This window comes from Notamacropus eugenii, chromosome 3 (genome assembly GCF_028372415.1).
Source record: "Notamacropus eugenii isolate mMacEug1 chromosome 3, mMacEug1.pri_v2, whole genome shotgun sequence".
Taxonomy (NCBI): domain Eukaryota; kingdom Metazoa; phylum Chordata; class Mammalia; order Diprotodontia; family Macropodidae; genus Notamacropus; species Notamacropus eugenii.
The window spans coordinates 452,198,354-452,224,722 of NC_092874.1; the positions used below are offsets into that span (position 1 = coordinate 452,198,354).

Sequence of the window (26,369 nt, forward strand, 5' to 3'; positions counted from 1 at the left end):
TAGCCATGATGCACAGAGTACCAGGTCTATAGAGAGGGAAACCTGATCTTTCAGGGGGGGGGAAAAGAGATAGTCCTACTGCCTCTGTGTGGGAGACATCCATCCAGGAGGAGAGCCGTGTGTGTGTGTGTGTGTGTGTGTGTGTGTGTGTGTGTGTGTGCACATAATGGCATCCTAGGTTAAGTATTTACTGTAGGAATTTTAATCTAGAGTTATTTGTGTTGTGATGTAGGTTTTCGTGCTTTCTTGTCCCTTTGCTATGCCCAGAAACTACAATATTTAGTTTCTAATAATCTTTAAAAATTGAGGATCCCCCCCCCACTCCAGTTTCTTGGAAATCTTTGCAGTGTACCTTTAGCCTGTGTAATGCCATAATTGGGAGAGTTGTAAAAGCCTCTTTCCTTTTCTAGGGAAATATGAGAAAATATTTTTAAACACCCCCAAACAGAAAGGGCAGAGCTTCCCAGCAAAATGTGTAATGAACAGATTATGTTGGAAATGCTTTGGAGGGGGGACCCAGGGCAGACAAGAAAGAGTTTTAGTTCGCAATTAACTCTTTCCTCCTTTTGAGTAACTCATCTCAACAGAAGAGTGTGCTGTTCCACCACATGTTGGAAAGTGTGAGAATTTAAATAAAATTTCATCAACCTTCTGAAAATATGTAGGGACTTTGGGTCTTCTTGGGTGCGAATCAGCCTCCAGACTTAGAAGCGCTGATTAACAATGAGCTTGCTGAAGGTTCTTAATAACAAAATTACAAATACCAGAGCTAATTGTAAGTATATTGCTTTTATTCCTGATTTTTTAAGGGGGAAAAATACTTTTTATGGGGAAAAGTAACTCAGTCAAAGCACCTTCTGTGATTAGCGCTATTGTATTCTTAAATTTTGATTGATAGAGATAATAGTTTTCACTTAAAAATACAGACAGGTACTTTAACTTTCCATGACAATAGCTATTTGCATTTCTTTTATCTTTTTGTTTAACATCTGTGGGGGTTGGGACGGATTTGATTATTAACTCTTATTGCACACTGAGGTAAAAGCTAAAACAAAGCTTTTGTTAAAGCTTCAAAGGTAAAACAGCAAATATTGTTTTTAGGTTTCAACATTTAAAGACTGTTAAAGGATACCTATAAAATATTTCCACATGACCATGACCAGGGCTTTTACTTCTTTGTAAGGTAAGAGAAAGTCGGTTTTCCAAACACTATGGGCACACTTGGAGTGGCTGGTTTCCTGCCAAATTGGAGCCTTTTCATGTGAAAATGGTTAGGTTGTTGCGGGCGGCTGCATCCCAGGAGACTGATTTTATTTAGGTGATCCAGGATTTTGGTGCTCTTTACGGGCAGCGTCTGATCTGGGGGAGGTCCCAAGGGCAAGGAAAGGGAATCTCATCTGAGCTGACCTGAGTGAAGAGAGAGGGAAATCGAAGCAGATGTATCCAAAGAAGTTGGTGCCTCTCTGATGGCTGAGATAAACACTTGGGTCAGAGTGGGGCATTTGTCACACCTCCCCCCCACCCCCACCCCCAGTCTACATCTTGTCTAAAGCCTGTCAACTTGCCACCTTGCACAAACATGAGCCTTAGAACTAGCTGAGAGGACCTACATGTCTTTATCGGGAAGGCTCACCTTAGTGAATTATTGAGGGAGGGGGTTAGGGAGAAGGGGTGTGGAGCCATTATCCTTAGAACCTTTTAGGGCTTATCTGGGGTTTTTGTGGGGAGGGGATAGAATGAAGGAGAGTTTCTTCTCTGAGTGCTGGGGAACAGTGATCTAACCTTGGGTTACACCTTCTCAGTATGCACAGTAAATTGTTAGATGTTCTTATCTTATAAAAAAATCTTTGAAAAACAAGAAAAGTGAAATCCACAAAACTGTTTAAGATTGAAGTTAACTGAAGCACAGGGTCCTATTTAAAGAGAACCCAGGCCTTGAAAGTTAACTTATTCTGGTTTTCCCTTCTTGGTCTTCTTAAAGGAAAATCATTGCATGCTACAGGACATCTGGAGGAGCCACATAGGTTGTCTGAGGGAATAAGCAGCCCATCCCTGAAAACGATAAGACTTATAACCAGGGTTTAAATCTTGAATTAAACATAAAGTTGGCAAAAGACTGAAATCTATTTATCTTCATTCAGATCACTTGTTGAGATGTAGACTTACAACTACATAAATGCAGTCAAGCAATCCTGGTTCTGTTAGATTTCTTTACACAATAGAAGTGAAAATTGGTGTTATTTTATTTAGAGCCCTCATGTATGGGGTGTCCATCTTTCCTTATATAATGGAGATCATTACCTTCCATGTTTACCTGTGCCTCATTCCAGATAGTTAGCAAAGACTTTGGGGTAATACAAAGCTTAAAATAATTTCAAAAGGATTATTTGAAAAAAAATAGTTGTTAACATGATAGCAACAGTAAGTTGGCTATCTGTATTGTGAACTTCCTTGGGGTGATGGAAACTTTATTCCCATGCAATCATTGACATGCATGCCCAGGCTGGTGCCCTTTTGCCTCCATCTGATAGTCTAGGGTTGAAGAAAGAGGTTTTGCATGTCAGCATCATTGTCCATAGTATTACCTCAAGTGAGGAACATTGCAAGATGCTGAGAAGACCTCTGGACTATTGCCTAGAATAAAATAAAATGTTATAAGTTGATGCCATCATGCCCCTTCTTCTTGTTTTAAAATAATTTTTAAAAATAGAGTAAAACTTCTTATACTTCTATACGAAGATAACTTTAGTTCCACACAGCTGCATTTTTCGAGAACACTGACAAGACAGGTGGATTGGAAAAAAATAATCTTTATTGTTTCTTTTATTGTTTCTCTTTTACTCAAAGCTCTTAATGATCATTTTAATTCAGTTCTGATATTCTAGCACTGCCAGTAAAGCAACCAAGTCAATATTTGAAATGGAAAATCTTCAGTGTGCTTTACTGAGAGAAAAGCAGGTTTATAAAAATAAAATTGTAACTAAAATTGTGAAGCTAATGTTTTATGCTTCAAAATTGATGAAATGGAATTATTTCTTTCTCGTTTCAGATTTCAGACTCTGTTGGCAAGTGTTTTGTTGTCTGTGGCAGGCTTATGGTCCAGCCCTGTCTCTTTATTTTCTTGTCTATCCTGTTGACACACTGGTTAGTTCAGCGTGGTAGCAAACAACTGGTGAACTCTTAATCTTGCCTATGCAATGCTAACAAAAATATCCTTCAAGTTAATTTGCCAGTATGCATACACAACTTAATTTCTTGAGAATATACAATAAGGAGAGGGATTATGGGGATAATTTTGAGGTATATTTTAGTGTGTCTATACATACAGGCTTCATTTGGACACATACTGAAATGCTTGTACCTGTTAAAATAATGATGTCAGAAATTGAAAAAAAAAACACATAGTTTATACAGGACAATCAAGTTTCACAAGGTGAACTTAGAGAAAAAATATAGCTTGTCTTGTTTGAGGATCTGTACAAAATAAGGGGTATTTATCCTATAATTTATATTTAATGATTTTTTAAAAATAACTGTCACACTGATAAAATGAATTGGGGGGAGGGGACTAATATATTTTTTGTTTAGATCATGTTCTTGTCCTTACTTTTGCTTACTTGATGTAAAGGAAGAAAGGGAAATGGGCCTAGTAGCTGACAGAAATTGGTCCTGCATGTTTGCAAGCAGTACTAGAGATAACTTTATTCAAAGTAGGCATTTTCAGCAGTTTTTAAAAAATTAAATTTTAATATTGTCCACTTGGTTCCCAGTTCTATGTGATAGCAAACCTTATCTGCATTGCAAAATACAATACCACAGCTTTGACTGCCAAACATGCGAAAAATAGACATAGTTTAATAGATAAACAGGAAAATTAGTTTAACGCTCATATATAGGATAGCATCTCAAGTAGCGAAGGGGGTGGGAGGAAGCTCTTTATTGCTTTGCATTTAATAGAATATGCCAAAAGTTCAATTACTTTAGGAGCTGATGAAAGCTTTAGGTGAAATTTCTTGTGTAAATGATATTTATTATAATGTGTTTGTGAATACCACTGAGCCCTTAAGTTATTGACAGTAACCGATTTACGGTTCTACCCTGTACCTTGTATATGAAAAAAAAAAAAAGAAAGAAAAGAAAAAATGCAGAACGTAGCCATTCCTTAATGTTTTCCTTCCCAATCATCATTAGTCCCGTATGAGGGAGATTTTACCACTGGGTGAAGCAATCATAGTGACATAGTTCAGCAAAAAGGAACCACAATTTTCATTTTTGCTTTGAATCTTTTTTGTATAAAAGCAAAAAGCCTTTGCACAGGTTACAAAATAATAATATTTGACACAAAGCTGGGGTTTTCCCCCACCTAAATGGTGAACTGTTAGGGCAAAACCCTCCAGTTTCCTCTTGCAGTAAACATGAAAATTATGATTTCACTCAGAGGGTAATTTTTTTTTCCTTCCAGTTTTAATGGCAAGAATCTGCACTTGCTTGTGAAAATGTCAAAAATTGGCCTTGGATCAATTTCTCAAAAATAGTACACACCAAAGAATCTTTTTTTTTTTCTTTTTCTTTGCTTTTCAGTCCTCATGAAGCAAAATGAAATGCTCATGTTGTTTCCTTTCCACATTCAGGGAAGATAGCAGAGACAAATCAGATCTGGAGTAGTCTTCATAAAATTAAAGATACTTCATTAATATTGATCTGAGCTGCATGTAACAGGATATTAACATTTTAGTAAAATTATGTTATAATTTCTCAATCTTATAATAAAATACATGAGCATTTGGTCAATTGGTGTGGAATTAATCTTGAACCCTGCTAGTAATCTGAGTTAGTAACTTAATCTAAATTAATAAACAAATGTTTTTCTTTTCCCTTGTACCATATGTTGATCCCAATTACATGGACAGAAAGTGGCAGATTGTCATGTTTCTTAAAGGATTACATACTGTTTTGCATAAGAGAGTACACAAGATGCAGTCATATATGTGGGAAGAAAACATGTTCTTTTCTTTGTGTTTCATAAGGATTTATTTCATTTGCTGTTAACTTTTTATTTATCTTAATAGAGCTGGGTGAAGTTTACAAAATGCCCTGTGAACAACTTCAAAAGAAAATTCCTTCCTGTACACCCCTCTAGCCCCCCAAAATTGGAAACTATGGTGTTTTGATTCATTCTGAAAGGGCTAGAGTAGCATAAGGCATCTTATCTATAATAACTGATTCACTTTGAGAGAAAAAAAAAAAGGCCTTTAATGAAATTAGGGTGACTGTAAAACATTAACTAGACACATTCAAGGAGCAGTCTGGTTTCCAAAAACAAAGGGTTATGAGTCATATATATTTGACATGAAAATAAATTAATGCATGTCAAGACTAAGGATATTTAAGAGAGAATAAGAATGTTTCATCTTTGCTTTTTCCAACACAGTTTTTCTTGTGAACTTGAAGAAGCCAACAATGTTTGGTGTACTGATCAGTTACTCTCTTGTGATTTGATTGGTTTTTTTGGTTGATCCTGTATGTCGAATCACCATTAAACATATACTAGTCCTTTGTTGATTTGCCCGTCCTTATTCCTTCTAAGCCCTGTCCAATAATAAAGCACCAGGAATTGTTGCTAATACTGCTGACATTCATGTTGTGATGTTCTCTTTTGACTTCAGGGTAAGAAGTGACCTTCTGGGGTGGCTGTAACTGAAGATTGCTTTACAGTAACCTAAAAAGGTAAATACATTTAGTCAAAATATATTTAAATCTGTGAATACACACACATACATATGTTTGGGTGTGTAAGACTGTACCTTGCAAGACTATATCTTGGAAGCATTTTAATTGAATTATCTCTCCCTATACATACATCCTTCCATAAATACATGCATATGTGTGTGTGAATGTGTGTGTATTGCTAACTTTTTGTTGTTGACTCTTGTAGGTTTCAAGTTAGAAAGGACTATTAACCTCACAAAAGGTGGTGATTCATAAAACTCACTTGCTGCACACCAGAGTAACATATGTCAGTGTCTGTACTGAAGTGGTGTCATCCAATTGATGTTCATCTGGCTGCTTTATAATCACCTTCTTTCAGAAATTAATAGTCAGTTAAGCACCATAGCAACAACGAACACTGATGTAACCACCGAACAGCAACTGGCAGATAGATCACTGTGATGTCAGTGCTCATAAGTGTTGTTCTTTTGACCTGGCTGGAAAGTAAAATGGTTATTTGATTTTAAATTTAGAAATTTTCAGAGCAACTAATATAGCTTGATGAATTAGGGCTAAATTTAATTTTCTTGAGTCTACTTTTAGAGGAAAAATGCATTCTCATTAAAATACAACTATGAACAATATGTTTTTAGCTACTCGATGCCAAAAATATCTGTCTAGGAAGGGCAGGACTCTTCTTATTCTAATTAATACTGTAGTCTACTTCCATGTCCAAGTTTTATCTCTTCAGCTTTATTGCACTCACTTGGATTTTGGACTACCCTTTGAATTTTCTCTTTTGATATGATAGATTTTTACCTAATGGATGGAAGAGTTTGTTTTCTAGTCTATCAGTCCATATTGTCGTTTAATAGTGATTTTTTTGTGTAAATGTTATTAAATTTAAACCGATGTCATACAATGTAGGCATCATAATGTTTGTGAGTTTATGAAATGAGCAGGAAGAGCTTTACTAAACGAATGAGAATGTTCTTATCTGGACTTTTTTTTGGTGTTCAAATTGCCTTGTGACCTATTCCAGGGCCCCAGGGTGAGTGTGATTGTTTCTGTTTTTGCTACCTTTTTTTTTTTTGTTCTCTCTCTCTCTCTCTCTCTCTCTCTCTGTCTCTCTCTCTCTCTCTGTCTCTCTCTCTGTCTCTCTCTCTCTCTCTCTCTGTCTCTGTCTCTCTCTCTCTCTCTCTCTCTCTCTCTCTCTCTCTCTCTCTCTCTCTCTCTCTCTCTCTTTCTCTCTCTCTCTCTCTCTCTTTCTGTGCGTGCTTGCCTGCCTGCCTGCCTGTGTGTCTGTCTCATGAAATTACGTATCAGCTGTGTGGCATTCATTCTAATACATTTGATTTGGGCCTTAAGATGTGAATGACCTGCTTTTCATTTCAGTGGCTTTGTTGATCACCTTGAATCATTACTGGATTCTTTCATTCACTCTGTGTTGTTAGTCTGTATCTCAGGTGAAAGTTAGGATAAATACACAGTGCCAAACAGTGGATCAGAAAATGAAAAATACACTCGGTCAGTCCATTGTTATTTCAGCACACCGCCAAATAATTGTTGTGAATGACTTTTCTTTTTTTTTTTTTTTCTGGGACTTGAATAACTGGCCTTTTATCATGTAAAATAGACACAAGCCCAACCGCAGACTATTGTGTAAAGGACTTGATATATTCCTATATGACCTTCTCCATAACACTTTTAGTTCAATTCATTTCAGTGGTCCTACTATGTGCCTACCAAATGAAAGAAGAATGTTTGCTTGACATACTGAATAGACAATTAAGACATATCCTTTGACCTATACTGGCCATGTGACCCTGGGCAAATCATAAGGACCTAGTGCCCTAGCAAACTTTTAAGACAGGGGTTCTTAACTTTTTTTTTTTTTTATTTTGTGGTAGTTGAATGAATACTATGGACCCCTTCTCAGAAGATTTTTTTTTTTAAATTTCATATATATATATATATTTATATATGATTAAAAAGAATACTAATTAGATTGAAATAGAGTAATGAACTATATAAAAGAAACAGTACATTGACAGACTCCGAGTTTAAAGACTCCTGTACTAATACTCTAAGTTGCCCCAGAATTACTAATTTTCATTGGAGAAATGAATTCCTTCACATGTAAATCATAGGGTCCATCAACAATAACACCAAAGAACAACAAATGTGTTGAGTGCTGTTCATGCATTGCTAATGGAAATATTCCCCAAAAGATGACATGTGTAACAAGTGATGATGCTTCACATTTTTTGTGTGAAAGTACACCAATTGGAACTGGGCAAAACTGAGCGCTCTTGAGGCTGTAATGCTCAGTGTTGGGGGAAGGAAAAGAACTTGGGCAGTTCTGTTCAACAAGCATTTATTGGATTCCTCCTCTGCACGAGGTACTGTAGTAGACCTGGGAAGTGAAGAGCCAGTGAAAGCCGATCATGTCCTCAGAAAGCTTCTGTTTTCCTTGGGGTATAGTGTGTTCACACACATACATTAAAAAAGAAATTGAGTAGAATAAGGGCTGTAAGAATTACGGAGTCAAGAAATGCATCCAGTTGCCTAATCCCTTTCTAGAGCACACATTAACTTACTACATTAGTGTCTGTTATGTAAGTTTAGTACAGGATATGTAATGCTCAGCGCAGTCCATACTCCTTGGCATCTCATGCCATTCTGTATGTAGTGCAATCCCAGGGCACTTTATTCCTGTATATTCCTTTCTTTCCAAATATTCCTGATATTCCTGAATATCTTCATAAGAGAACCCAGAATAGAAGGGAGACATTTTTTAAAAATTCATAAAGAGAAGGAAACAGAAAGCTGTCCAGAATAGTTGGTATTTCAAGAGTTGAGTAAGTCTGAACAAAAAGGGTTTTTGCCATCCATCAAAGGTCAAGAAACTAGAGATTACTGTCAGACTTTGAGAAGAAGGAGGTTTTAGATCCAAGAAACTTCTCAGGAAATACATTGCTCTAGATTTGAAATCTGGGAATCATTAGCAGTAAGTGTAGATACCACAAAATGTGCTTATGAAAGGTATGGGAACAACTAGTTGTGTTCACAAAAGTTGCCAGGCAAATTCAGAAAACCAGATGAGGCCATTTTTCAAATTTAGACTTAAAGGCCTGAATAGTCATAAATAACAGTGATCATACTTGCTAGGGATATAACAATTTTCTTCCAAGGAGATCAGATCAGTTTATAAAATGTGTCTCTTGACAGCCTTTCTGTGAGGTGGTTGGCATGTATTATTATCCCCACTTTACAGAATGGGAAAGTAGGCATTCAGATATTAAGTAACTTCCCCGAGGTCATGCAAAGTATCAGAAGGAGTCTACCTTGACCAGTCTATAAGTGTTATCTGTGCCATTGTGTAGCAGAAGTCTTTGTTTTGTGATTTAGGGCAACAATGTCAATAAAATTTTTATTACGGTGTTTCTTTTTTTTTTTTTTTTGGTGGTTCCTTTTTTCCTTAGCAGCTTGCATTATTAAAAGTCTAATCCAATTTGCAAACTTCATCATTTTTTTAGAATATTCATACGGATGCTGGAAGTTAATGATATTATGTAAAGACTGTGAAAGAATGCAATCAAAAAGTAACCTTAAAATTATTTGTGCTCTTCTGAAACTTCACATTTTAAATTTGATTGTTTTTGGGGGGAGGTTTGTACTTTTAAAATTTTTTTGAAGTCTTTTAAAAATGGAATCAGCTGTCTCTTAAGTTCTTTTTTTCCTCTGTCACCGTCTATCTCATTCTATCTTACTCTCTTTTAGTGTTTTTGACAATAAATTTAGAGGAACTTTATTAGCTTACATGTACATTCCATGCCTACATTTTTGTGCAAGGCAATCATTTGACTTTGTGTTAAATAAGCTTTTTATCCACTTAAAATATGAAGTTCTTTTGAAACAGAAGTGCTCATGGAAATAAAATACTTAAAAGAACAATCCTAAATCCAGTCTATTCCAACTGATAACTTTGCAACAATTGAAATTATTATTATCCTAGAACAAATTTTCTAAAAAAAAAAAAACAACTTAACTGGCTCGTCTGTGAAAATGGAGCCCCACATGAAGAGTTAAGACATAAAGTTGGTTCATTTTAGGTGATGTCTAAAATGTGCCACTACCATTTTGCATTTTGAGAAATGATTAATGGGTCAATCAGTTCAGTGAAACAGCTTATTTGAGTGATTTGTTTTTCCCTGCTGAAATGATTGGTTACTTGACTGAACTGACCCAGTCAGTTTGTTATTTTGTCACAGTGTACATCCTTCCATAGAACTCATTTGGTAGTTTGTTTTTTCCATCAGTTTCTGTTGTGTGATCACATAAGACATTTTGCTGAAACTTGTTTTTTATAACCTCAAGGGGACTGATTCCTGGGCCCCATGGAAGGGTGCCAGCATTTCACTGGTGATTGAAGGTATAGGCAAAGCATGCCGTGAGAAAGATAATAGTAACCTTTTTGTGTATGCTTTAGATATCTCTGTGTTTGGCACCCTAACAGTTAAACTTCAGTATTTAAATGTTTGCATTTTAAGTTAGCTGTTGTTAAACATTGTTAACCATAATGCTAAACTCAGTTACTCTGTAAACAAGAGCTGTCTCTCTTGAATGTTAGTTGCAAAAAAAAAAATGAATTAAAATATTGGTTTTCAGAGAAATATGCTCAATAGTGTTTTCAAGCAGAAGTCATTTGTTGAAATGTACATGAAGGCATATTTGGTAGTAAAGAGAAATATTTGCAGCAATTATAAAGTAGCCATATTTTACACAGTGAACAATCAGCAATACCAAACCATATGACAGAAAGGGTTTTCTTCACTTTCTGGATATCTTCACTTTCCTTCCATCAGTTGAAGTCATATATGTACACACTAGGGAAAGGTACGAGATCTGAGATCTTGCGCTTATGGGGTCCCTGGTAACAAAAAAATTATATGGGAAAATACATTTCCTTTGACCAGGAAGTCAATGTTTCCCTTTGTGAACAATTCAATATCCATATCATCCATCACAAGCGAATCAGCAATGATTCGACTTTTACCAAAGCAGGCATAGTATGCTTGTACATTACTTATTTTTGTCTTCTACATATAAGTTTCAGGGATGAATTCTGTTAGGAGGAAAAACAATTAATATAATTGCAAATTATTCTTCTCTTTACACTTTAGTTCTGAAAGCAAATGAAATCTTAGATATTTAGCAGAAGTATTTTCACATATTAAAAGTATTGCCTATGCTTGACTTTCTGTTCATGAAATCTAGATATAATAGTCATGTAATTAATCAAATTGAATATGTAATCAATAAAGAAACTCATAGGTAAATAAAAATTCACTTGGCTTTTAGAGCTGATATGCAAACAGAAGGATTATTTGAGTTTGCTAACTGTTCTTCCTTGGCTGTGCATATGAATTCCCTTTTAACTTATTTTAGTCTACTGAATTATAAGAAATGGTTTTAATTAATTCTGCTTCTTTGTTCAAATGAAATTTTTAAAAAATCAGTTTTTCCTTTTGCATTTGAAGCATTACATGTAAAAAGATGCTACTCAGAAAAAATAAAGTGGAGGTAAGGATAGGGAAGGATTTGTGACTTCTTTTAATTCAACCTTGTAGTTGTATTTTTTTAATAGTGAAAGTCAGGCTAAAATTATTGAGAATATAGTTGTTGTTTTTTAAGAAGGGTCCTAAATAAATTATTGTTGGTGACTGTGTCTTATTTTGCCCTTTGATGGTTTCAGTTCATACTGTCTTGATGCTGTAAAACTTTCTTCATACTAACAGTTTCTCCATACTAACTGTTGCTAGCCCAGTCTGGATTTTCATTGTCCATTGCCATTGCTTGGGAGTGATTGTTAGGTTGTCCAGTCACACTGTCCACAATTTGAGCTACTTATATGAAATTGAGTTTTTTTTGCTGAGTAGTAGTTGACTTTGCACAAGATTCTTTGCCATATCTGAGCAGAATATGAGAAAACATTCTGCAGTGGAAATGACTAAACTGAAAGTTCTGATGCTGCTGTAGGGGGGATTGATTTAAATCTGCTTTTTATTAATTATCCTACCTAGAACTGTCACTGAGGATATGATCTCATTTCATTTATAGTGGTTCCACTATTTTATCTACATGTAAACTTATTTTTAAAAATAGTTCTGTTAATTTCAAATATTTAACAGAGCGTTGGATGAATTCCACATAATATTCTAACACTTGTTCTAAAGTTCTCAAAAAAATTCTTTATTTTCCCCATCTAGTTAGCTTCTCTTGCCATGCTTCCCAACTGAGCCACCATACTTCTCATTCTCCATTAGTAGTGTATATGTTTTCCCTTTAAGTAGTAGGGATGGGTTTGTATCAGTTCATCTAGAATCTCTTACTTGGTCCTCTTACCTGTGATCAACAGCATGGAGTAGGAAACCAACTGGAGGGTGAAGGCTCAGCTTGTGGCTGTCTGGGGATAAGACACACAGACTCATTCATGCTCCCATTAGTACCATGCCCTAACTTACTAAGCTGACTGTTCACAGAGCACCTATGATCCAAAACATTCAGTCATCAAAGCCCTTTGCTCCCTACATCTGCCCTCCCTTCCCTGGCCACCCTCTGAGCTTAGTTAATGGGACTGTGAACCAGGGCCAGGCCCTCTTTCACGCATGCTGAGCTTTGCAGAACAAACACAGAAACCTCACCTGGGCAGTAGGGCTGGGAAACTAGGCTTGGCATAGTTCCAAAGGAACTCCACTCACTGGAACCTGGGTTCTTTCTGCATACATGCCATTTAGCAGCAAGCCATCACATAACTGACAGTATAGAGCTGGACAATGTGCAAAGCTTCCACCTAGTGATGGAAAAACATGTAATCAAGGGAAAAATAATGGGTATTTTTTAAAAAATTATATTATTGGACTAAAGATCAGGGGCATCATTGATAATGATACTAATTCTTCATGAGGTGTTTCATAGATAGTGGCTTGGCAGTCCATTATCTTTATTCTTCAATGCATCAGGATATTTATGGTCATAGGAAATGGGTGAAGCACATGGCTTCATGCCACTTTCTGACATTTTTAGCAATGACTTGTTTGAAAGAATGGGCGGGGTACCTACCAAAAATCAAATTTACACAGGAGTACACACTCAGAATAATACCTAATATGTTGGATGGTAGAATTAGGATTCCAGAATTTCCTGACAGACTGAAAGAACTAAGTAAAATAAGATAATGTTTAATAGGAATTAAACTCTGAGTGTAAAACCCTACACTTAGGTTCAAAAATTCAACCAAACAGGTATAAGATAGTAGAGAAACCAGGCTAGAATATAATGCATACAAAAGAACTGAGTGGCTTTTCATGGATTGCTGCCTTGATTTCAGTCATCAACATAACATAGAAATCAAAATATCTAACGTAATTTCAGGCTACTTTAACAAATTCCCTAAAGTAGAAAAGGGGGTATATCATGATCCTATTGTATTCTGCCCTTGGCAGGCCTTCTATTGTGCTCTAATCAAGCAGACACTGGAAGACCATTTGTCAAGAATTTTATAGACAGCGTTGAGTTCCAGCTACGGGTAGGGATTAATCTATATGAGCCCAAAGATCCCTTTCTTATTTAAAAGTTTATGATTATAAGATGCTATGGTCTACATCTTTCATTAAACAATCCTTACTTGAAGCAGGAATTCCTTCTACGAAATCTCCAAGTGGTCTTTCAGCCTCTCCTTGAAGAGTTCCAAAGATGGGTAACTTGCTGCCATGTGAGCTAAGCCCACTCCACTTTTTTGTCAGCTCTGATTGTTACGAAGTTCTTTGTTAACTTTTCTACAATTTCCTCCCATTGCTCTGAGTTTTGTCTTAAGAGGCCAAACAGAATGAGTGTTCATTACACCCTTTCAAATACTTGACAATCCTACTTTCCCATGATAGCTCCTCATATATCTGAGGGCAATTGATCATCTCTTCTAAGCTTTTTCCATGCTCAACACCCCTGGTTCCTTCAAGTGATTGTGTTTCACATCCTCTCACTATCCTAAGCACCTTCATTTTATGTTATTCTTGACTTTCCTTCTTATAATGTGGTCTGTAGAAATAATTCAAATGTGGTCTGACTTGGGCAGAGTATAACGAAGGTACCATGCCTGTTCTTCCTTCCATCATTCTGGCGATTAGCAAAGACTACCCATGACAAGCTCTTTAGGACTGCCATCTTATACTTTTGGCCCATATTCTGATGCTGCTTGATAGTTTTTTAATCTCTTTCCCATGTATATAACTACATCAGTATATATACATGTATGTACACATACACACATATGCATATATGTTTATCTCTGTGTTGTTGTTGTGTTCGTCCTTCATTGCCAAAGAAGACCATGCCATCAGAGAAATGATGACATGACTTGCACTTGACTTTGTTTTGAGTGAGGGAGGGCTGTGCAGGTCACCAGCTTCACTTCTCCTCTGGAGCCATCTGAATCCAGTGACCAGATATTCATCAGGATGAATGGAGATGACCCAGCATGCAATGAGAGACCTTGGCCCCTTTAGGTCAAGGTCTGTTCAAATACTCACTTAGGGTGAGGCAACGCCCATTCAGTGACTAGGCCTGTTTAAGAAGTAATCAGGGGATGGCTTCTTTAGGATGTGTAATGGTAGTTGTTTTTTCTTTTCCAAGAGTGAAGTTGGATATGCTCAAATATGTTCACATTGTTTTACTGTCTCGCCTAGAAGTACCTTAAACCAATTGGAAAGTATATTATTTGTAAAATGTTGAAGGTGGGGGTGGTTAGGCTTGAGTGTATGGGAACTGAGCAAGGCTAACTGGACCATATGGGAATTGTACTTGTGACTTTGGAACCATTAGCACCACTCTCTACTCAGGTGGCTTTGTAAAACATCTTTAGTAAATGTCTAGAACTGATTTATTGACGTTCCCATATAACTCTGGTATTTTGTTCTTAATCATGCAATAAGAATGTGGCTTGGTGGTTAGTCTGTGACTCTAGACTGAAAAAAAGGATTAGTTTGATCCTTCGCCACACTGCTCTTCTCAGCTCCTAGGCTACACTAATATATGTAGTCTTTGAAGGGTTCACTATCTGCCCAGGTTAACTAAGAAGATCAAAGACTCTTCACAATCAAAAATTCTGAAACACAATTGATCCTTTTCAGGATTACTAGGCTTGTCCCAAATATATGTGCCTGGTAAATTATAACTAAATTAAACCAAGAGAATACATCTTTACCTAGATGTGGAACGCAGTTAAGGTAGCTTTAGATAGGAAAGCAGTCTCTTGAATTTCTTTTAAGAAGACTGTTTTGTGATTTCAGTATATCACATACATGCCACTATTTCCACTTGTTCAGTAGTATTAAAATTAAGTTGATACATTTAAAATAATCCTTTGGCACTTAGTGCTTGCATTTCCCACTGCAACATGATATAACATTTTGCATTAACATTAATAACAAAATTTCAGATGTGCCATCTAAAAGGCATTAAATTGCAAAGTATTGCTCCTCTCTCATCAGAATTTTCACTTGGGATTTCCCCACTTCTCCAACTTAGTTTTCAATATCTGCGATAACAATTCTGTGCCCTTTTAACAGAGGGCTAGTTCTAATTTGATATTTGCATTTTTTTTATTCTAGGAGCACGAATACAATTCCATCATTATTTCCATTGCAAGCCATTGATTTCGTTGGTATATAACTTAGTCACCAGAATTGACTTTGGTTGCTTTTGATCAGAAGGGTGGGTGTGTGTGTGTGTGTGTGTGTGTGTGTGTGTGTGTGTGTGTGTGTGTGTGTGTGTGTGTATGAATTTGGATGCATTTAGAGCTTTGAGGTTATAAAAATGAATTTCCTTAGTTTACTATTTCTGGGATTTCAGAGATTTTTAATCTCTTAAATACTTTGAGATTATTTTCCAGAACTTGGAATCATGATCAATATCTGTTTGTTGTACTCTAATGTGCTCTTTGGAAGATAAGGAAAAACAAAACCAACAAATCTTAAGACATGACCCTTGTCTGTAAGGACAGTGCTATTTACTTATCTAGCTGCAGATACATTTTCTTCAGGGCTGACGGTTGTAGAACTTGTTCCAGCTAGATCTTATCTAAAACCTAAACCACCAACCAAGTCCCACTCAAGAAAGAATCAAATCATTCTCTTCCTTTCTTTTTTCCCATCTGCCTTCTCATTTTATGGTCAGTTAGCAAAACTAAAGTATAACATGAAAACTAATGGTATTGCAGTTGTTAATAATTAGATGCAGAAAAAGTTGAAAATTAAATCTGACTGCGTTGCACATATTTTAAACTCCTGTTCAGATAGCATTTCATCAGTAAGGCAGGATGCTCCTGATTCACTGATGTTTATTGTGGAAAACTATTAAAAACACGTTTATTTTTAGTTTTCAGCATTCACTTTTATAAGATTTTGAGTTCCAGATTTCATCCTACCCCCCCTTCGCAAGAAGGCATGGCATCTGATGCAGGCTATACATGTACAATCATATTAAACACATTTCTACATTCGTTGTATTGTGAAAGAAGAATCAGAACAAAAGAGAAAAACTATGAGAAAGAAAAAAAAAACAAACCAAAAAAGAAAATAGTATGCTTTGATCTGCATTCAGACTCCATAGTTCTTTCTCTGCATGTGGATAGCATTTTCCATCATGAGTCTTTTGGAATTGTCTTAGATCATTGTATTGCTGAGAAAAGCTGAGCCTGTCAAAGTTGATCACCATACAACGTTGCTGTTACTGTGTACAAGGTTCTGCTCACTTCTCTCAGCATCAGTTCATGAAAGTCTTTCCAGGTTTTTCAGAAATCTGCCTGCTCTTCATTTCTTATAGAACCATAGCATTCCGTTATATTCGTATAGCACACCTTGCCCAGTTGATAGGCATCCCCTCAATTTCCAATTCTTTGTCACCAAAGAAAGAACTACTATCAGTATTTTGGTATATGTGGGTGCTTTTTACCTTTTCTATGATCTCTTTGGGATACAGACCTAGTGGTGGTAGTGGTAGATCAAAGCACAATTTTGGAGCCCTTCGGGCAAAGTTCTAAATTGTTCTCCAGAAAGGTTAGATCTGTTCATAACTTATTGTGGAAAACTTTGAAATTTACAAATGTGTTTAGGTTCGAAAAAGACGGAGAAGCTCTTGCCTGCAGGCTTACCACTTGCTGTAGCACCTCATCAAAGGGGGAGGGGAAGAGGGGACTCCTTACCTCCTTTGTTCTGGTCAGGAAGAGTTGGACCTGACTGAAAAGGACTGAAAAACGAAAACCCCTCTGTGGTTTGACCTTACTCATTTCAACCCAACTCAATCAAATTCAGTTCAAATTTGTTAAACCCCTGCTTTGTGCTCAGCATTAAGTTAGGTTCTTCCAACAAAACTCAAACACGTCCTATAAACATATGGAACTTATGTTCTTCTGGATGAATTAACATGGTAAAAACAAAGAGAATTACAAGATATGTACTGCATAAATACAAAATAATTTGGGGGCTGAGGGATAAGGACTAATAATTTTGGATTACAGATGGAATCAGGAAAGGCTTTTTGTGGGAAGTGGCATTTAAGCTGAGCCTTAAGGGAATTTGTTGGTTCCAAGAGGCAAAAGTAAGAAAGGCCAGCCTTCCAGGTATGAAGGACAAACAGCCTGCAAGAAGTCATGGAGACAGGAGATATTGTATATGGGCAAGAGGAAGCAGCTTGGTTTGGCTGAAATGTAGAATGGGGCAAGGGCAAGTAATGAGTCATTTGCCTAGAAAGCTTGGTTGGAGACATGTTTTGGAAAAGCTTTAGATGTCATGCAGAGATGTTTGTATTTAAAGGAAGCCACTGAATTTTCATGAGCTAGAAGTGATATGGTTGGACCTGGACTTTGGGAAGATTAGTTTGGCACTTGGATGCAGGAGAGAATGCCCCTCCTTCTCTCTCTACTTGCTCAACTAGAACAGAAGACTGAGGGAGGATTCCCAGCTCTGGATCCTAGGGTATCAGACAGGTGGGATGACAGGAGGCATTTTTGCTCCTGTGTAGCCAGGGTTGGAGGAAAGAAAGGTAAGAGATCCATTGATAATTGCTGGTTCTGTGTGAATACTGGAGATATCTGCTGTGTTGTAAGCTTGCTTAGCTTTCTCTAATTGATCACAGAGAGGAAGTGTTTGAAAAATGGAACTGTGTATTTGCTTTCTCTTTTCTCACCCATTTCAATTATTAAATTCCAGCTGTTTGCTCTGTTAGACAAGTGTGAGTTCAGTAGAATGGAGAAGGATGGTCTTACTTAACCCTCCCAGCCTGTGATATTGTCTGTTTAACTTTTATCCACTTGAAGAATTCTTTTAGAAAATAAGATAATCTTGCATTTCATTGCAAAATTTCTATCTTAATGGATTTCAAATCATGAACATTTTTAATCTAAAGCGAATTCTTTCTACCTGTAATATGGTATTACCTAGTTGTACCTTACCAATGAAGAAAATAAAAACAAAATAGTGACTTTTCCAAGGTCTAGCAGTAAAAGCTGTATGAAACTGAGCACAAATCTAGGTATCCTGATGCCAAATCTGATTGCATCCCTCAGCCTTAAGATATCTCCTTAGTTGTAAGATTCTGAATTGAGCCTTCTGGAGTGATGAAATGTATGCTGATATTGGAGGAGGATAGGTACTTAATCTTTAAATTATCTTCTCCTCCCGAACCACCTCACAAAAGAAGGCTAGAGATAAGAAGTGGTATCACCTCAAACTCTTGACCTCTGGGACTGATTTTTTTAGTGTAGTTGAAGGTTAAAATCAGATCCTTAACTATACTCCAACATAGATTTTAGTGCTCCAATTATTAAAGGCCATGCAGGAAGAATTCAGGCACTTCTGAGTTGAGAGTGAAAGGTCTGGGAGCTCATAAGCTTTTTAGAATCTAAACCATGTGACAGAAATAGTGTCAGGAAGGCTTTCCTAGGCTGTTCATGAGATTCATTGGCTTTAATGTTATCTTATTATAGAACTCATACATAGAAACTACATTAGCAGGGCATTAGGATTGTGACCCAAGCCATCCAAGTCAAGGAAAAAGATGTTTTTCTTTTTCTTTTTTCTCTTGAAGTGGTGACAAATGCACCGATTTCCCATACTTAATGAATGGGGCAAGGTCTTCCTTTCTTCCATAAATAAAGTGTGTGTGTGTGTGTGTGTGTGTGTGTGTGTGTGTGTGTGTATACACACATATACATATATGTACACACATAAGACCTATATATATACTTATACGTATAAGACCTATATATATACACACACATATACCTATATATATATATATATATATATATATATATATATATATATATATATATATATATATATACACTTAAGAAAAATAGGAGATGCAGAGAGAAATGCCATTTCCCACAACACAAACCTAATTTGAAGTCAGAAAGAGACTAGCCAGCACTGTGGTATTGGCTAAAGCAATGATTTCATTCCAGAGTCCCCAGGAGTCCCCAGAGAAGTCTGGCATCATAGCAAGGGAACCTTGGAGTCAGAAAGACCTAAGATAAAGTCCGGCTTCTTGTGCATACTCTACTGTGATTCTCAGAATATCACCTAACCTTTCAGTCCCACCCCCCCTCAAGCAACCTTAGTTTAGTGAAGGAAGCCTCTGTACCCCTTCTGAGAATGTTTTTAAAAGATATAATAAAAATACATAGGATTACAAAGGAAACTAATTATAGTAAATGAAGCTATCAAAGTAATTTTTTTCAAAAAAGTTCATGGGATATCTGTTTAAGGATTACTGGTCTAAATTTAGGGTACATAAGAGTCACTCAGCTGCATCAGTAAAGGGGATTGCCTCGCCATGAAGTGCTCTGTACCGGTGGTGTCAAACTCAGATGGAAAGGGGGACCACAACATCATACATAAAGATCCCTAATGGGCCTGGTATTGACTTAGAAAAGAACATATTTACGTGTTCCCTGTTTTTCAATATATCAACACATTCAAATCAGATAGCAGATAGCAAATCAGATAGCAACTTCATTTTCATCTGGTTTGACACTTGAGAGAGTCATGGGCTGAGCACAGCTGGCTGGCCACCACATGTTTGATACCTCTGCTCCACATCAGGAAAATCACATGACTGGGCTTACTACCAATGTGACCTTAGGCAAATCAGTTTGCTTCCTTGAACCTCAGTCTCCCCATATGTTGAAAGGGGATATTAGTCTAAAGGATCTCTGAGGTTCCTTCAACTCTAGGTCTAAGATCCTGTGATTCAATGAGGAATAATATTCACAAGAAGTTCCTTAAAATATGCGAACTGGGCTCAAAATTTTCCTTCAGTCAGATCCTCTTCTGTATTCCCAGTCCTACGCTAGTGTCCTTGGAGTGTCAGATTGGTCCATTTTCCGTACTTTACAGATGAAGAAACTGAAAAACAGAGAGGTTACTCCAAAGCCACACAGGTAAGTGTAAGGAAGTAAACTGAGATCTGAAGCCAGCCTCTCCGATTCCAAATCCCATTGAAGAATACTACCTCACAGCTTTATCCAACAGAGTGAAGGAGGCAAATCTGGTTTACCTAACACAGAATTCTACTTCAGAATTCCAGGGGAAACTGAGAATAACTTGTAAGTCATACCCTGTATTCCCACCTCTGCCACAACCTCCTTGCATCATGCTGTGGGTGAAGTTACCCCTGGAGCATGTCAGTAACTGCAGCACTGTGCCCATCTTACATAACATAATGAGGCCTCTTCTTATTATTCAGGGAGACTCATTCTTATCATCCTTTATACCTCCCTTATCATCCTGTGTGTCAATTTCTTTTTGGGTGAAATTATTAGACTTCACTGCCAGGACATGTAGCTACATACACCTTTGTGCCTTGAGAAATAGGAAAATATTGTGGAAGAGGAAAAATATGATTGGATGGCACAGAGAAAGAAATTAGGCAACCTGGTATTGCCACTGGCTCTCTGAGCCTCAGTTTACTCATCTAAAATGATGAAGTTGGATGTCATGGCCTCTATGGCCCCTTCTAGCTCTGATCCATCAATCCCAAGCCTAGGGAGGAAGTCTCTACAGTAAATGAAGTCATTATCTATCCACACTGCATCTCTTGCTCTGCTGAGTTGCCCTGGTCTCAGTAGTTGACCAAGGTATATTTTATAACTGAATATATTCTAGCTATATCCTTTGGTTTCTCACATATGCTAATTTTCAGATTTGTAAATTTGTTCATTTGCAGCATGTCTGCCCGTCCTTCCTACAAATTAAATAGTTTTAACTATAAACTGAAAATGTCAAAAGTTATTAAATTATTAAAAATTAATGAATAATTAGATGAAAGGAAACTTGACTGTAGTGATGCTTGAGGGGCTGCCTAAGATGGAAAGGACAGGTGGAATGGAAAGAAAAATAATCTGCCCTCAACTCAAAAATTAGAGAAACAGGAAGTACACCTTTTCTCCCTGTGTTATGTTGTATAAAAACTGAAGTGACGATGTTGTTACACAGTACAGATACAGAAGCCTTGCATACATGACTATCCGTGGGAAGAACTGTTGATAAATATGAGTGTTTTACCAAGAAGTCTGAAGATATATAAATTCAACCCTTAAACAAACTGCTATAAGGCGAAATCTGCCCACATTCTCCAAATCTGTTGCTGTATTTATGGACCTTTTTGTTTTGTTATAAATGTTAGTTTATTAGTTGTTGCTTGCACTTTGTTTCTGAAGAGAAAAATGACATCATGGGTGATGTCTTGACTTGTGTATGAATTGGTTTTACATGGAGCTGAGTTACACAGTCAGCAAACCTGTCTGTGATGGGTGAGATGAAAGTGGATGGACGAGAAGCCTGTTTATCACATCTGCTGTTCAGGAAAGCACAGCTTAAAAGTGATTACTGAAGGGGTATTTTTTTTGGAGGGGGAGTTGCTATTGTAATGAATACTTCTGAAATAATGATAGTCGTTCTAGCTAACATTTATATGACACTTACTATGTACCAGGCACTGAACTAAGCACTTTATAATTATCTTATTTGATTATCACAACAGTTTTACAGATGAGGAAACTCAGGCAAACAAATTAAATGACTTGCCCAGGGTCACATGGCTAATAAGCATCTGATGCCAGATATGAATTCAGGTTTTCCCGACTCTATGCCCAGACCTCATATTTTCATATAAGATCATAGCCCCTTGTTTTGAAGTAGACATTGCCCCCAAATTATGGTAGTGTTGCTTAATAAGACAATAGAGTAAAATTAGATATGATGAAATAAGGAATGAGGAATTTAAGTTTTAAGAATTTATTTGGTAATAAGAATCATTCACATCTTGATCCATATAGACAGGCATGGAGATTTGGTGATTTTCTTGGTGGTGACATCGGAAAAGAGAATTTGCTGACCCATTTCTGACAGCTGTAGTTGGAAACTCCTTCCCACCCCATTTGACAATATCATTGTATACCAAAGAACTCACTAGGTCTTAACTAAGTCTGGTATGATCACTCCTTTCCTGTGCATCTTCCTGATACTTTCCCACAACAATTTTTAAGATTCTAACTTTTTTGGGTAGGATTTTTGGGGTGTGTGTATTGGGGGATCATTTGAGGAAAGATCATTTTCTTTTTCAGAATTCCTTTCTTCAGCATAATGTGTTGGTGGTGTTATGCACTCTCGGATATGAGAACAAAGCTCTCAGTTTGTGAGGTGGGTAGGTCGCTTGTTTTTTGTTGTACTTATCTGGGTTTGAACCCAGATGTCAATCTTCAGCCTTTTTATTTTTTAGCAGCTTGGTAACTAGGTAAAATGTGATTTACACTGATAACTTCCACCCAACCCAACAAACATCCCATAATTCTTGCCTGAGTCTGATTTTTACTCCTTTCTTGTACTTATTTGCTTGTTCAGATATTATGTAAGCTGATATGCAACTTATGTAGTTGAAACAAGAAGGCATTATAGGCTCATTAATTCAGCATTGATTTTAGTTCACTATTAAAATGATTAAAGTATACATTATTAAATTCTTGCTGGTGACATTATTATCTGCTTGTTAGTCATTGTTAGTCTCTAGCATTCTACAGTTCACTGATCAGTTATGTTTTGACCATCATCTAGAGGGGCTTGAATGGGTTGGTGGAAATGGTCACTGTGGGATTAAAACAGAAGGTCTCACTTCTCTCCTTCTTTGAATGTTTGCCTCTCTAAGATCTAAGACACTCTCCTCATGTGTTGATGTTTGCAAAGTGTGTGTGTGTTCATCCTTCATTACCAAAGAAGACCATGCCATCAGAAAAATTATGACATGACTTGCACTTGACTTTGTTTTGAGTGAGGGAGGACTGTGCAGGTCACCAGCCTCACTTCTCCTCCAGAACCATCTGAATCCAGTGACTAGATATTCATCAGGATAACTGGAGATGACCCAGGATGAGGCACTTGGGGTTAAGTGACTTGCCCAAGGTCACACAGCTAGTGAGTGTCAAGTGTCTGAGGTGAGATTTGAACTCAGGTCCTCCTGCTAACTCCTGCACTGGTGCTCTATGCACTGCACCACCTAACTGCCCTTGCAAAGTGCTAATCTCTTGCTGGACTATTGCATAACCCTCAACCTCACCTCTCTTAGTTTCTTTCTTCTAATCCATTCTGCGTGCTTCTGTCTTTCTGTTTCTAAGAATCACCATCATCTCACTCACAATCCTTCAGCACTTCCTTATTGCCTGTAGGAGATATTATAAACTCTCCCATGGAGCCTTCCACGACTTGGGTTCAATGCATGATTCCAGCTTCATTTCATGCTCCTCTTCAGTTTAAACATTCGGACAAAGCCTGGGAGGTCTTAATCGCTGCCCTGCCCAGTCAAAATTCAAGGATCTGCCCAGCTCTCAATTTCCCCAGGATCACTTCCAGATCACCACCAGCTGGTGAACTCTTCTCCTCTGTAGACTTTATATTTTATATAATTAATTTTCCACTTAACCAAAATAAAACAAGCTGATAGATGATTTTACTTTTTTTAATTTTTTTTTGACAAAAAACTAATTTTTATTTGCTTCAAGACAAACAATAAAATTCTACTTAAAATATTGCAAGAAGTCTAGATATACTGAAGCACACTTTGTTGTTTTTTTAAAATTGTATTTTATCCAATTACCTGTAAAGAAAATTTTTAATGTTCATTTTATTTTTTCCCTTTTTAAAATTTATTTATTTGCTTTAAGTTTTCAACATTCATTTCCACAAAATTTTGAGTTGCAAATTTTCTCCCCATCTCTCCCCTCCCCCACCCCAAAATGCTGAGTATTCCAATTACTCCTCTCACCAATCTGCCCTCCCTTCTAATGTTCCTCCCTTTCCTTATCCCCATCTTCTCTTGTGTCCTGTAGGGCAAGATAAATTTCTATACCCCATTACCTGTATTTCTTATTTCCTAGTTCTATGCAAGAACAATACTCAACAGCTGTTCCTAAAACTTTGAGTTCCAACTTCTCTTCCTTCCTCCCTCACCACCTGTCCCCATTGGGAAGGCAAGCAATTCAGTATAGGTCATATATGTGTAGTTTTGCAAATGACTTCTATAATAGTCATGTTGTGTAAGACTAACTGTATTTCCCTCCATCCTATCCTGCCCCCCATTACTTTTATTTTCTCTTTTGACCCTGTCCCTCCGGTTGACTTCTAATTATGCCCTCCTCCCATTGCCCTTTCTTCTACCATCCTCCCCACCCTGTTTATCCCCTTCTCCCCCACTTTTCTGTATTGTAAGATGGGTTTTCATACCAAAATGAGTGTGCCTTTTATTCATTCCTTGAGTCAAATGTGATGAGAGTAAGCTTCATGTTTTCTCTCTTGCCTCCTCCCTTTCCCCTTCATTGAAAAGTCTTTTTCTTGTCTCTTTTATGAGAGATAATTTGCCCCATTCCATTTCTCCCTTTCTCCTCCCAATATATTCCTCTCTCACCCCTTAATTTCATTTTTTAGATATGATTCCATCCTGTTCAACTCACTCCATGCTCTCTCTCTCTCTCTCTCTCTCTCTCTCTCTCTCTCTCTCTCTCTCTGTTTGTGTGTGTGTGTGTCTGTGTGTCTGTGTCTGTGTCTGTAATCCCACCAACTACCCAGATACCGAAAAAAGTTTCAAGAGTTACAAATATTGTCTTTCCAGGTAGGAATGTAAACAGTTCAACTTTAGTAAGACCCTTATGATTTCTCTTTCTTGTTTACCTTTTCATGCTTCTCTTGGTTCTTTGGTTTGAAGGTCAGATTTTCTTTTTAGCTCTGGTCTTTTCATCAAGAATGCTTGAAAGCCCTCTATTTCACTGAAAGACCATTTTTTCCCCCTGAAGTATTATACTTAGTTTTGCTGGGTAGGTGATTCTTGGTTTTGGTCCCAGTTCCTTTGACTTCTGGAATATCATATTCCACACCCTTTTATCCCTTAATGTAGAAGCTGCTAGATCTTGTGTTATCCTGATTGTATTTCCACAGTACTCAAATCATTACTTTCTAGTTGCTTGCAGTATTTCCTAGGTAGCGCCTTCAATAATCAAATGGATATATGTCGTATCAATCTGATTGAGTGCAAGTTCCCTGAGGAGGAGGGTTGTTTTCACTTGTTTTTTCTCTATTTTTGTCTCTCCTAGCAAAGTACTGTAAGTAAATTGAATTGAATTAGATAAAGCAAAACCTGGCTTTGTTATCCCAGCTCTTCCAGTGAATGAGTTAAAATTACATCAAAGACTCTTGGCTTTTAGACCCTCTCTGTGTAGCTGAAGTCCCCCATCCCAAATCCAACACATATAACAACCAACAATAAAATAATACTCTTTATGAGGACTAAGTCAAATTTAACTTCATTTTTGCTCTTAATACATACTATATGATTTTGGAGGTGCCTAATTTCCTCAAAATCACTCCTGTGCATCCCAGTTAATTCCTAAAATTCCTTTGAGAGTAGGTGACCCTTTCATTCTACTGTTAGATGAGAATGCATGGTTGAGATGTCAAATGATGAAAATTTACTCAACGATGTGTAGGGGTAAGGAATGGGAGGAAAGGAATAAAGATTTATGTAGTGCCTATTGTGTGCCAGGTACTGTTCAAGCTTTATAGATATCCCATTTGATCCTTAAAACAACCCTATGAAATAAGTACTGTTAATATTACATTGAGGAAACTCAGACAATCAGAGCTTAAGTGACTTGCCCAAGTAGCAGATGCCTCAGCTACTAATATCTGAGGCAGGATTTGAACTCAGGTCTTCCTGACTCCAGGCCCAGCACTCTATACGCTGTGCCTGTGGCCTCAATTAGCATGAAGTATAAAGGACTGCTGTCCAGTGATTTCCTGTCTTAAGGATGTTAACTTAGAACAGTGTGGGGAACCTGAGGCCTCGAGGTCACATGTAGCCTTCTAGGTCCTTATGTGTGGTCTTTTGACTGAGTCCAAGTTTTATAGAACAAATCCTTTTGGACTTGTTCTGTGAAGTTTGGATTCATTCAAAGGGCTGTATTTGAGTACCTAGAGGATCATTTGTGGTCTTGAAGCTGCAAGTTCCCTACCCCTGGTTTAGAAGATACCTCATAGAGTGGGAAAAAGTTCAAT

General features: G+C 37.2%; 1 protein-coding gene across 9 annotated transcripts in view; it reads left to right on the top strand.

Annotated features, from left to right (window-relative positions):
• The window catches only part of FOXP1 (forkhead box P1), a 679,928-nt gene that overhangs the window by 307,755 nt on the left and 345,804 nt on the right, over positions 1–26,369 (top strand). For 8 of the 9 annotated variants that reach the window (XM_072598672.1, XM_072598682.1, XM_072598671.1 and 5 more), the window contains one exon: positions 5,667–5,727. The exons of the other annotated variant lie outside the window; for it this stretch is intronic. The gene's annotated coding sequence lies outside the window, so the exon portion shown is untranslated. The remainder of the gene's footprint in view (positions 1–5,666; positions 5,728–26,369) is intronic. 9 annotated transcript variants of the gene reach the window in all.